At 38.4% G+C, this 11,109-nt stretch overlaps 1 non-coding gene across 1 annotated transcript; it reads right to left on the bottom strand.

Annotated features, from left to right (window-relative positions):
* Nucleotides 1-4,587: 4,587 nt before the first annotated feature.
* Nucleotides 4,588-4,694, bottom strand: LOC145003599 (small nucleolar RNA R71). The gene has a single exon (XR_013662053.1). It is a non-coding gene; the product is annotated as a small nucleolar RNA R71 (small nucleolar RNA).
* Between the last annotated feature and the right edge of the window lie 6,415 nt (nucleotides 4,695-11,109).

Raw genomic sequence — 11,109 nt, 5'->3', positions numbered from 1 at the left:
TTGTAATCCCGTATTCGACTGACTTGGATCAAACAAAAGGGAAAGGGCTTAAATCGCATCTTCGTTTTATCGGCCATAGGGACAAAAAGCCGACAGAACGCCCGTATCAAGGAGGAACGACGAAGGCAAAAAGAGAATCGGGTCTCCGTTTTCTTCAACTTGAGCAAAAGAAACAGTCGATCGATTGCGAGGTGGAGGCTGTCTCCGGCGTTTGCGAGGGCGAAGTGGAATAGATCGAAGCGGCGGGGAAGAGGCGCACGAGGGTAGTGGCGTCGCTCCGGGTGTTTGGTCGAACCGAAGGAAGAGAAGAGGTAAAACCAGCGAGGCTCTCCCTCTTTCCAGTCCGGCTGCCAGGTGCGAGGTCCGGCTTCGCAAGTCGATGTGGTCTCCGGGGCTTCGTCGTCGATGGGAACAGCAGAGAAGGAAGAATATGAATGTGAAAGGGGTTCGTTTTCTTGGCTGGTTCGATCGTCATCAACACAAGAAGGAGGAGGAAGTATTGACGAATGGAGCAGGGGAAGGACGAAAGTGGTGACAAGGGGCTCTGGGGAAACACCCACTTCGGTGGGTTTTGTTCTCGGTGGTTTTAAGGTGCCTGAACGGGGTTGCTCTGGCAGCTCCCGTGATCTTCTTCTTTCATTTTTTTTATTGTTATTGATCAAAATTTATTGGGCAGAAATTGATCGAATAAAAAGATAGATGTTTGGGATTGTTTGATGTTTGATAGGGAATCGATGGGTGTTTGCTCTTGTGTTCTTGACTGGAACTGATGCAGAATGAAAGGAAACATGGAGGTGTTTGGGTTTTGGTTGTTTGACAGAAATCAATGGGGATGATTGAAGGCAGTGAAAGCTATGAACAGGTGAAGGGCGTTCTTTTATTTCACATTTTAACTTTTGATTGTATAAAAAAAGAATTTGATCCTTAGATTTGATTGGATTTTAAGTTGAGTTTGAGTGTTAATTCTTCCTTTCCTCCTTGAATGTTCCATAGATGGAATGGCTTCAATGGAAGGATAACAGGAACTTTGCTTGAGGTTTTGTTTAGGATAAAGCTCGGAAGTAAACAGCGAGTGGTAAATGGTTGTATAATAACAGGCATAAGTTGTATTGTATAAGGTTTTTTATTTTTATTTTTATTTTTATTTATTTTTTAGTTTTTTGTGTGTGTATTTTGTGTATTTTGTATTTATTTCATTATGTAATTTGTGTGTATTGATGTATGTTTTAATTAGGTATGTATTTGTATTTATTTGTTTGATTTTGTATATATTATTGGTGTTTCCCTCTTGCATATATATATATATATATATATATATATATATATATATATATATATATATATATATATATATATATATATATATACTTAAAACTTTTACAAATCATTTCTTAATAAATATTATCTATTTCCAATTATCATTAATTTGTTATATAACTTGTATAATAAAGATATATGTATAACTTTAAACTCATACTTTAGGAATGTAAAATTTATAAATTTGTTAAACCATGTTTTGTTAAATTTAAAATAAACATATATAATGTATATTTATAACAGTTTAACCAACCACATGTAATTGATCATAACAAACGTCTATACCCATATATACATACATATATAGCCGTTCGCGAAACTATTGAGAGTTGGGCTGTTTTCATCGATAAAATCCACAACAACTGGTTTGGATTCCTGTATTTTGCCGGAATACATTACCAATAATAGAAATTATGTCGAAATCAATAGTTTAAGACTTCGCGATTAATAATCGGAAAAAGTCAGATTTTTTAACTTATATATATATATATATATATATATATATATATATATATATATATATATATATATATATATATATATATATATATATCAAATATGAAATTAATTATATAGGCTATAACCTGCGTCCAAAAATGCTTTCAGAATTTCCATTCGCGATGTGCATGTCCCTCAACGGATAGAAACAACTTTAGTGGTTTTAAGAAAAATAGTATAATACTGGTTTTGGATTCTTAAAACAGTCGTATCTTTTGCATACAAACTCCGTTTTGGATGTTTTTTTATATTTTCGGAAACAGGGAAACACGTACTAAGGGACCAGAGTGTTGGTTATTTTCTAAACGGCTTAATACGAAATTTCATTTTTTCAGACGCATCCCTAAGGTTGTCGTTTGAGCTGTTTGTCTTGTTTGTCAGATTAAATATTTGGAAGTAAGATACCTTATGGTGTCTTGTAATAGTTGAAATACCTCATTTAAATCACATAAGATGTGATATGTGCATAATTAGTTAATTATTTAGTACACATTCTTAATCATTTTTAATTAATTATGTGAATAATGCGAACAAAAGATACTTAAAATGGTTGGAATTTTGTTTTCAGTCCAAAAGACATGTTTGGGAGTAAAAGGGAGCAAGGGAAAGCAATTGAAGACCAAAGAATGAAAATAAGGGACAAAAGACCGTCTACTCGGCGAGTACACGACTCAACTCGGCGAGTACACGAGGATATTCCAGAAGATAGCTACGATTCCTGATTCAAGACGGATAACTATGCATCTACTCGGCGATTTGGTCTGCTACTCGCCGAGTACACCCTGTTTTGAGATATCTATAAAAACTGAGTCTTTATCCAATGGGGCAACATTCCTGGCGATTTTTGAAGGTCAAGCTGCGATTAAGATCCCTAGAAGACGTTGAGGAACCCTAAGTTTCAATCTTTTGAAGAATTCAAGCAACTAGGTTAATCCTACCACTTAGATTTAGGAATTGAATATGTTTGATCTAGTTAAACTTGTTTTTGTGATTGTTTCTACTGCAACTATGAACTAAATAAGTTTTTGTTTCTGTTTGGGGAATACCAAGGAACTCCTATGGTTTAATTATTAGTTTTTGTTTGATTGTTTATTGGTGATCTATTAAATTAAGTTTGTTAAAGAACCTTATGCATTAATCACTACTATTTTCTGTTAATTGGAAGACAATTAGGCTGCATGAACATCTCTTAGTTGTTAATCTCATATGTCTATGTGAACACTAAACCATATGCTTACGAGTAATGATTATGAAACTAAGATTAATAAGACAATAGGAAGATTAATGTGTGAGCTTGTTTGAGAAACCATCAAACAAGAGGTTAATTGAATTAGTAACTTAATTGACCACTACAAATCTTATTTAATCCAAATCATTAATCTAGGGAATTAATTAGTTTAAACACTTCATCACCGCTTAAATTAGTTAATTGTCTAAGGGTTGGGAGTAATGAACATGAACCTAACCACTATAATTGGTAGGCAATAACAATTAATCTATCATAAATACAAATAACCATAGGAGTGAATTGGTTGAACCTAAATAGAAACATCTTTATCAAATTTGGTGAATTAGTTGTTTGCTTTAGTTATTTAGTTAATTTAGTGTGCCTAAGTTTCTAGTCTTGCAAAACTAGAAGAAACCCCTTTTACTTTTATTAATTGTTTTAGTTAAAATTAGTTATTAGTTTAATTTTCCGTTCCCTGAGTTCCACACCTTACTTACTAATCTATACCACTAAAAGACAGGTTCACTGCCTTTGTGTGCTAAATTTATTAATAAAAAGTAGGGATAAAACAAGTGCATTTTACACACATCAAGTTTTTGGCGTCGTTGCCGGGGAACGGTTCTAAATAATTAATCTAATTCCTAATTTTTTCGATCCTTTGTGTGAGTTTACTTGCATAGAGTTCATTTATTGCAATTTAGTATTTAGTAATTAGGTTTTAGCATCTGTTTTAGTTTTAATATTAAGTTTAGAATTTTTCAAAATTTCACTGATACTCGCCGAGTGCAGTCGCTACCAGTTTATTTAGCAGTTAATTTTTATTTTTTTTAGTACATTTGTTTTGTTCTTTTTACGCTTTTATTCTATTTATTTCAGGACTTTCATGACCAGAGGATCAAACACCCCACTGGTACCCCCATTTGAAGATCCCGAATCCGCATTGAAAAGGAACAAAGGAAAGGACGTGGAGAGTTCAAGTACATCAAAGAAGTCGCCTTTGTCGAATTTGAAGATTGTTTTTGGGAAAAAGAAGAGCAGTAAATCAGGAGCATCCAGTGCCTCTTTGATAATCGAAGATCCAATTCAAGAAGATATCGGGTACGAGACCGAGGAAGAAGAGGAGCCTACATACGAGCATGAAACCGAGTCCGAGGAAGAGTTAGCTTTCACAATGGCTAACATTGATGAAATCCCCATGGGAGAGGATGCACGACGACAATGGCCCGGGACTTGTGCAACCCGCAATTCCCGCGACTGCTACCTTCGAGCTAAAGGGTCATATCCTAGCTTCACTCAAAGAAATACCTTTTTATGGAAAAGATCATGAAGATGCCTACAAGCATTTGGATGAAGTTAATGATGTAGCTGATTACTTCAATATTCCAAATGTAACCCGCGAGACTCAACTACTTCGTATGCTTCCGCTAAAATTCAAGGGTGCTGCCAAAGACTGGCTCAAGTCAAATCCCCCCGGATCAGTCACTACTTGGGCCAAGATGAAGGAAGAATTCATTGATCACTTTTGCCCACCTTCTAAGATAGCCAAGTTGAAGAAGGCGATTGCAAACTTTGAACAACAAGCTGGAGAGTCACTATATGAAGCATGGGAGAGGTACAAGAGCTTGCTAAAAAATTACCCACACCATGATCTAAACAACCAACAAGAAGTCTCCATCTTCTATGATGGAGTCAATGTCACAACCAGGCAGTTACTAGACTCGTAATGCCCACCTACAAAGAAGCCGCCCCCGGTGATTAAAGAATTGATTGAAGAATTCTCTAAACACGCTAGAGAATACCATAACCCTAGACATGATGTCACTAGGGGAGCCGCTTATGCTGCTACTGAAGACTTATCTGCGGTCATGGCACCTATTCAGACTGAAGCACCCAAGGATTCACAGAAGGATGAGGCAGAAAAGCAAGCAGAAAATCAAAATTTACGATCTGATAGTCCTACTCGCTGAGTACCTCATATGGACTCGGCGAGTACACCATCAAAAACCAATGTGCAGGTTCCTGAAAAGCCTTACCAGCCTCCAATGCCATACCCAGCCCGAGCTAAGAAAGAGAAGCATGAAGAAGAGTATCAGAAGTTTCTAGAACACATCAAGACTCTTCAAATCAACATACCCTTCATTGAAGCCGTCATGCAAATGCCCAAATATGCAAAGTTCCTTAAGGAACTTCTCACCAATAGAAGAAAGATGGAAGAACTGAAGAAGGTAGTACTCAATGAAAACTGCTCTGCTGCGATGCTAAATAAGCTACCAAAGAAGAAGGGTGATCCGGGGAGCTTGACCTTACCTTGCCAATTTGGCAACTTGGCTGCTATTCATGCCTTAGCTGATTCTGGAGCAAGTGTGAACTTAATGCCATACTCATTCTTTAAGAAGCTGGACCTCCCGAAGCCAAGGCCAATTCGCATGGCAATACACTTAGCAAACAAGACAATCACCTACCCAAGAGGCATATGCGAAGACTTACTAGTGAAAGTGGATAAATTTGTCTTTCCTGCTGATTTCATCATTCTAGACGTGGAGCCGGATCCACAAGTTCCAATCATCCTTGGAAGGCCCTTCCTAAACACTGCCAGCGCGATAGTAGACATGAGAGACTCCAAGCTTACCTTGTGGGTCGGAGAAGATTCAGTTACATTCAGGGTGGACCAAGCTATGAAGTATTCTAGGAGCAGTGATGACACGGCATTCTCAATAGATATGCTTGACAAATTATTGGAGGAAGACATAACTGAAGATTCCAGCAAGTTTACAGCCTTTGATGAAGCATTTGATCCAAAAAAAGATTTAATGGAAATTGAAAGACTGTTGGAAGAAGCAAAGTATGAAGAGTTAATGAAGCAATCTGACAGTCCTACTCGCCGAGTAGGACCGATCTACTCGCCGAGTACCTATGAAGAAAAGTCAGAATTCGTGAATGCAGCCACCAACTCACCGAGTACCTTACCTGCACTCGGCGAGTCCATCACTCAGAACCAAGGAATAGAGCTCAAAACTTTACCAGACCATTTGGAGTATGCTTTTCTGGAAGAAGGCAATCAAAATCCAGTAATCATAGCCTCTGATCTGTCCAAGTCTGAAAAGGAAGAGCTCGTGCAAGTGTTGAAGACGCGGAAACGGGCCATAGCATGGAGCATCACCAACATCAAGGGAATAAGCCCATCCTATTGCTCTCACAAGATCAATCTGGAAGAAGGAGCAAGGCCGGTTGTACAACACCAAAGAAGGTTGAACCCGAACATGCAAGAAGTAGTCAAGAAGGAAGTGGTCAAACTCTTAGATGCAGGAATCATTTACTCCATTTCCGATAGTCCATGGGTGAGTCCGGTCCAAGTGGTTCCCAAAAAAGGAGGGATGATGGTCATAACCAACGAAAAGAACGAGCTAATCCCGACACGAACGGTAGCCGGTTGGAGAGTGTGCATCGATTATCGAAAGCTAAACGATGTCACTCGTAAAGACCATTTTCCCTTACCTTCTATTGATCAAATGTTAGAAAGACTATCGGGCCATATCTATTATTGCTTTCTAGATGGATTCTCGGGTTATTTTCAAATACCCATAGACCCAATGGACCAAGAAAAGACCACATTCACTTGCCCATGTGGGACTTTTGCCTATAGACGCATGCCTTTTGGGCTATTCAATGCACCCGCGACTTTTCAAAGGTGTATGATAGCTATATTCCACGATATGGTGGAAAAATTCATGGAAGTTTTTATGGAGGACTTTTCCGTTTTCGGATCTTCTTTCCATGACTGTCTCACAAATCTTGACTCAATGCTTGCTAGGTGTGAAAAAACCGACTTGGTCCTCAATTGGGAAAAATGTCACTTCATGGTCAAGGAGGGTATAGTTTTAGGCCACAAAGTTTCCAAAAAGGTAATTGAAGTGGATCGGGCAAAGATTGACACCATTGCCAAATTACCCCCACCACCTAATGTAAAGGGCATTAGGAGTTTTCTAGGACATGCGGGTTTTTATCGGCGTTTCATAAAAGATTTTTCCAAAATAACTAGACCTCTAACACAATTACTACTAAAAGATGCACCATTTAATTTTACTAAAGAGTGTTTAGAGGCATTTGAATTTTTAAAGGAAAAATTAACTAATGCCCCGATCATTATTACACCAAATTGGAACTTACCCTTTGAGATTATGTGTGATGCTAGTGACTATGCATTAGGAGCTGTCCTTGGTCAAAGGGTTGATAAGTACTTTCAACCCATATATTATGCTAGCAAGACTTTAAACCCAGCCCAAGAAAACTACACCACCACTAAAAAAAAGTTGCTAGTTGTGGTATATGCTTTTGACAAATTCCACCCTTACTTGGTTTTATCTAAAACTACTGTTTTTACTGACCACTCGGCTATCAAGTATTTGTTTTCCAAACAGGATGCTAAGCCAAGACTAATATGATGGGTGCTACTTCTTCAAGAATTCGATATAGAGATACGAGACAAGAAGGGAATGTAGAACGTAGCAGCTGACCACTTGTCAAGGCTGGAGAACCCGCAATTGCAAGAAGATAAAGATGGAGACGACTTTCCGGACGAATACATTATGGTGTCAGTGGGAGAAGAGCCATGGTTCGCAGACATAGCTAATTATTTAGCTACAAAATACATCCCGAAAGACTATAGCAGTCAACAAAAGAAGAAATTATTTGCTGAAATAAAATATTACTTTTGGGGCGACCCATACCTCTTCCGGAGCTGTGCGGATGGTATCATACGAAGATGTGTATTCGGGAAGGAAAGCCGGAGAATACTAGAGCATTGCCATAGCGAGCCCACGGTAGGACATCATGGAGCACACTACACTGCAAAGAAGATCTTTAACATTGGGTTTTATTGGCCTACAATCTTTAAAGATGCAGCCCAATTTGTCAAAGAATGTGATGCTTGTCAAAGAGTGGGAAACATTTCATATCGAAATGAAATGCCACAACATAGTATCCAAGTGTGTGAGGTGTTTGATGTGTGGGGAATTGACTTCATGGGACCATTTCCCATGTCCAAAGGAAACAAATACATACTAGTAGTGGTTGATTATGTATCAAAATGGGCGGAGGCACAAGCGTTACCAACAAATGACGGACAGGTAGTGGTGCGATTCTTGAAGAAACTATTTTCACGTTTTGGCGTTCCGAAGGCCGTAATAAGTGACCGAGGCATACATTTTGCCAATGATCGATTGGAAAAGGTGTTAAAGAAATATGGGGTTACCCATAAGTTTTCCACATCATACCATCCACAAACTAGTGGACAAACCGAAGTGACAAATCGAGCCTTAAAGCGAATTTTAGAGAAATCGGTGGGAAGCAACTGCAAGGAATGGTCGGATAAGCTACATGATGCGTTATGGGCTTTTCGTACAGCTTTCAAAACACCTATTGGTACTACACCATATAGGTTAGTTTATGGAAAGCAATGCCATTTACGGGTCGAGTTAGAGCATAAGGCGTTTTGGGCTTTAAAGAGGTGTAACTTTGACATGGAAGAACTAAAGAGCAACCAGTTGATGCAAATGAATGCCCTTGAAGAGCTAAGGAATGATGCATACTCTAGTTCATGGATTTATAAAGAGAAGACCAAGAAATGGCATGATAAAAGGATTAAAGATAAAGAAATCCATGACGGCCAAAAAGTGTTGCTTTTCAATTCACGATTAAAGCGTTTCTCGGGCAAACTCAAATCAAGGTGGGATGGTCCTTTTCTGGTGAAGATGGTGTTTCCACATGGTGCTATAGAGTTGTTACCAAGAGATGGCATGCCCTTCAAAGTCAATGGTCATAGAGTAAAAAAGTATGAAGAAGGAGTCCCCCGGAATGAAGGAATGGAAGAGTTGCTGCTGGAAGGGATTGCAACTACGTAGAAGGGGAGGAGTCCAGCTAATGACTCCATGAAAAGAAGCGCTTCTCGGGAGGCAACCCGAGTCTCAAGTTTGCATTTTCTTTCCTTTTCTTTATTTTCATTGTTTTTTTTTCATTTTTCTTCATCTACTTTTATGCACATAACTGCTTGAGGACAAGCCATGCTTAGAGTGTGGGGTGGATGGTTTAAAAACATGAATTAATACATTAATTTTTCTAAATTCACACAATTTTTTCAATATGTGACATTACTCACCGAGTAGGCACGTATACTTGATGAGTAGATGCCCGGTTAGGCTAATATAATGTTTAAAAGCATTTTTACTTGGCGAGTAGACCCTTTCTACTCGGCGAGTAGCCAGTTTAAAGAGGGTGAAACATAAATCTATAAAAAAAAAAGAGGGTTTTCACCATTCCAACCCATTACTCGCCGTGCAACAGCCTCTCAAGCATTTTCAAGTTTCTTTCAAGTTTCTTCAATTTTCTACTCAATCCTCACTATTCAAGCAAAAAGGTAACATCTTTACACTTTAAACTCATGAAAGGTTTGATTTTTATCATAGATTTGTCCATATTTTAAGTGATTTCGGATTTGGGGGGTTTTCCTCAAACTCTAGGGTTTTGATTTAGTCACAAGTTAGATAATGTTAAGAGGATTTTTTTCAAGGTCTATGGTTAGATAAGTAATTACAACAAAACCCTATAAAAAAATTGGACTTTTGGACAGTCTACACAGATCTGGCAGTCGATCTGTCTTGGTGTTCATCCTACTTGCCGAGTAGGTTATGTACTCGGCGAGTAGGTAACACTGCAGACCCAATTCTTTGTTTTTAATTACTGGGTGTTGTTTGTTTGTGTGTTCTTGATGTTTGTATGCAGGTATCATGGCAAGAAGGGGTCAATCTTCGCGTAGGGGAAGTCATGGTGATACGCCATGGCTTTCTTTTCAACAAATTACTTCCAAGTCGTCAAAAACAAGGGCCCTAAACAGACTGGAGGCACTCAGGCAGAAGGAAATTCACCTTCCAAATGCAGTGGATTGGGGGTGGTTGGGAAATGTTGGATTGGAAGAGGAACTCACCCCGTACTTGGTAAAGGATTACAATTTGGGATATGCCACCATCACTTGTGATGGGTGGTTGCAGTTATTCAAGATCCAAGAGTCGGTTTATGCTGAGTTGTGTTGGGAATTTTTTGCTACCATCGCATTTCGAGGTGGTAGTGAGTTCTATATGTTGGAATAGTGTCTAAGGCTATAACTATATTCGGTTGTGCATGGTCCTTTTGGGTTGCCTTCACCATAGCAACTTGAAGGATGATTTATTAAGAGAGAGTAAATATTATAAGGAATAATATTTGGCTATTTGATTAATATAAGTCATAAATTAATTGGTATTAATTTGGTGACTTAAAGAGATTAATTAAATAAGAGGGTATAAACTGTTAATTGTTTGATAGTTAGACTTTAGACTATAAATTCATTAGGATATACCTTGGACGGATTCTAAGAGCTTTAGGATAGCTTAAATCGTCCATAGGGTTATCTATGGAATGGATTTGGATAGCCTTAAGAGAAGATTATCCAATTAGGGTTTAGGGTGAAACCCTTAAGGAGTCTAATAGTATAAATAGCCCCTATGGGTGAGGGAATTCGACACACAACCTTAAGCAAGGAACCTCTGGTCGAATTCCTCCCCTCTCCTCTCTCCTAAATCATCTTGCTTGCTATTGGTGTTTGTAAGCCATTAGAGGAGTGACAATTGTGACTCTAGAAGCTCCAAGACAAACAAGATCAACAAGGAATTCAAAGGTATGATTCTAGATCTGTTTCAATATTGTTGTTTAACCTAATTAGCCATTAGAAGTCTTGGATTCAAAAGTATGTTTATTAGAAAGCCTAGATCTAAGCATTAGGGTTTTGCATGCACATAGGAAAGTTCTTATGGCTAAAACCCATCAGTGGTATCAGAGCCTAGCTTGGTTTTCTTTAAATTGTTGCTTGATTAACTGAAACAAACCTACAAAATTCGATTTTTTTTGGGTTTTGAGTCACTGACTCGTCGAGTTCCAAGGTGGACTCGTCGAGTAGGCCTGACTCGGCGAGTCCCCTTGTGACTCGGCGAGTCCAGGCGTCAGGAATGGCCAGATTCAGGATTTTTTCATAATTA

Source organism: Lactuca saligna, chromosome 6, assembly GCF_052625555.1.
Source record: "Lactuca saligna cultivar CGN05327 chromosome 6, ASM5262555v1, whole genome shotgun sequence".
NCBI classification, from domain to species: Eukaryota; Viridiplantae; Streptophyta; class Magnoliopsida; order Asterales; family Asteraceae; genus Lactuca; species Lactuca saligna.
The sequence above is the reverse complement of the archived record's forward strand: the minus strand, read 5'-3'. Positions and strand labels throughout refer to the sequence as shown.